Source organism: Antechinus flavipes, chromosome 3 (assembly GCF_016432865.1).
Source record: "Antechinus flavipes isolate AdamAnt ecotype Samford, QLD, Australia chromosome 3, AdamAnt_v2, whole genome shotgun sequence".
Lineage (NCBI taxonomy): Eukaryota > Metazoa > Chordata > Mammalia > Dasyuromorphia > Dasyuridae > Antechinus > Antechinus flavipes.
Window position 1 is genome coordinate 500945940 of NC_067400.1, and position 2955 is coordinate 500948894.

A 2955-nucleotide genomic window follows, 5' to 3' on the forward strand; every position below is an offset into this window, starting at 1 on the left:
ATCTTTTTTCAAGGAACTTAGTTTAGAAGGGAACAATAATTAGCCCTAATGACCTCATGGTGTTTATGTTTGTTTTTTAATATTTAAAAATCTTTTGAACTTCAAATTATCTCCCTCCTTCCTGCCTCTTACCTATCAATTGAAAAGACAAGCAAAGTGATATCAGTTGTACATATGAAGTCATGCAAAACATATTTCTTATTAAACATGTTGCAACCCCCCCAAGAAATATAAAGGGAAAAAAGTATGTTTAAATCTGCATTCAGAGTTCATCATTTTTTCTTTGGATGTTGATGACAGTTTCATGTTGAGCACTCTGGAACTATCTTGGATCATTGATTCCCTCCCCCCCCCCCCCCCAACAATTAAGTTGTTCTTTATCTTTTTAAACATATTTTAACATTAGTCATGTTATGAAATAAGACTTAACAAGAGGGAAAAACAAAAGTGAAAATATTATTCTTTGATCTGTAGTCAGACTCCTTAGTTCTTTCTCTGATTGTGGTCAGCATTTTCCATCATGAGTCTCTTGGAATTGTCTTGTATTGTTACATTGCTGAGAAGAGCTAAGTCTATCATAGTTGATCGTTGCATAATATTGCTGTTACTATATACAATACTCTCTTGATTCTGTTTATTTTAATCAGTTTCATGTGAGCCTCTCCAGGTCTCATAATTTTTTGTAGATCAATAATCTTCCATAAGTGATTATTTTTCCTATTTTTAAATGACTTATGGGCTTGTTTGTACACAGTTGGAGAAAGGTCAGTAGATAAAGAAAGATTGAAGGTTAGAGAAAGAATGGAAGATAGTGGGTGTTGTATTGTAATAGGGCTTGATAAGAGGAGCAGTAAATACCTTGGGCCTCTATGGAGTCTGGCCCTTGCTGAAGAGAGAAACCCAATGAGAAACCAAATATTGTAAATGAGATGGATAATTAAAGTGAATATTACTATTTAGAAGGAAAAATGAAGTGAGGCTATCAAATATTGGGACTATTTTATTCAATGACTTTTATTGTTTTCAAATGAAGATACAATTTTTCTATCACCCATTTCCCCCTTCTTCCATTAAGTAAGAAAAACAAAATTTGAGTGACTTTTAAATTGACTTTGAAATGAAGTGTATAATGTGAAGAAACTTTTATTGCAAGCATTCATTGGTTTGATAGCTGTAAAAAGAGTTAATTTGCATAATGTTAAAATTACCAGAGAGACACATAATGTTAAAATCACCAGAGAGACTGCCAGTGCAGATGAAGATTCAAGAACTGAATATCCTGATGTTTTAAAAGAAAATAATCAAAGAAAGTAGATACATTGATCAACAAAATTTTTAATGTGGATAAAACAGGTTTATTCTGGGAAGATGCCTTCCTAAAATCACAGGAATCTATGGTACAAAAAATAATCAGCAAATATTTAAAATACCTCAGAATTGCTTAACATGTTTATTAGGAGGTCATGCAGAAGTGAACTTTAAATTAAAAGCAATATCTGTTTATATTTCTCAAATCCCTACATTTTAAAAGCTTACAATCACTGATTGCTTCTTGTACTTTGTTGGTCAAGTAAGAAAGCATGTGTGATTAATGTTGTTAGTGATGACTGATTTTCCAAAGAGATTAAAAAAAAATGCTCCAAAGAAAATATTATCCTGTTCAAAGTATTACCAATTCTAAATACTGCCCTAGATTTTCCAAATATATTTTGTTCCTTATGTAAAAATGTGAACCCACAAATTTTCTGGGATGTAGATAAATATCTTTGCACTTATCAGGTTGAATATGAGATTTTTTTTTAAAAAGAGAAGGTAATTTGATCTATGATGCTAAAATAGTTTGTGATAATTTAATTTTCATCACACTGTGATTATAGGATCGTTTTGGGGCACACTATTACATAATTTACTTTAATTTCTTTTCCTTTTTATACCTACTCTATTATTTTAGAATACATTTTTTCTTGTCCTTTGCTGTTTTATTACATTAATAAATAAATTTTAAATTAATTTTAAAAATTCATTCAATATTTCATAGTATTAATATTTTCTTTGTGAAAATAATTAGCTTTTACTAGACATGATGAGTACCAAACAATAAAATTAATTATATTTTAAATGCCAATAAAAATTGTTATTTACATGATAGTTATTCTTAAACTAGCTCTCGGTGTATAGTCATTCCATTCAGATCATAATTGGTTAAAAATAAAAGAATACAAATGAGAATGGTCTAGAACTGACATAGTTCAATTCTGAACTATATGGAGAAGTAAATAGCAATAAAAATGGGCAATGGATATTAGAAATAATATTAACTAATTATAACAATTTTATTCAGATATTTAGTCAATGTAAACCAGCTGCTACAGCAAAGAGATAAAAGAGCCTCCAAAGAACCTTTGTTGGCAGACATCTAACTTGCTTTATAAAAGGAGAAAGATAGCTGCAAAAGGTAACACCAAGATAGATTATAAAAGTGTTTGTAAAATCTCTTAATGGAGGATGATAGATGATTATAAGTAGCATCATCTCATCAAACAGAAAGAAATAGATGATGATGAAAGCAATTTAAAGAAAGCTTGGCAAAGCATCCAACTAATCAAAATCATCTCAAAGGCATTTTAGAATAAAAATGGCAGGACAGAAGAAAGTAGAAAATATTTGAAAAATTATTATGACAAATTCTTTTCCCTTTAAGGACAATGGAATAACCATACTTATACCATAACCTCCAAGTTCTAGATGTACTTACAGGGAAAGTAGAAATGACACTGAAGAGAACAAAGTTGCAAAAGTTACTAGATTGTACCAAATATATATTTTAAAAGATTCATTTGTGGACATATAGAATGATCAAGGTATACTGTATGTGCAGGTCCATGTAGAAGCCAGAGGGAAGGAGCCAGCACCAAAAGCAAAGATAACCCCAAACTTTTACTTTGTTGGGATCTC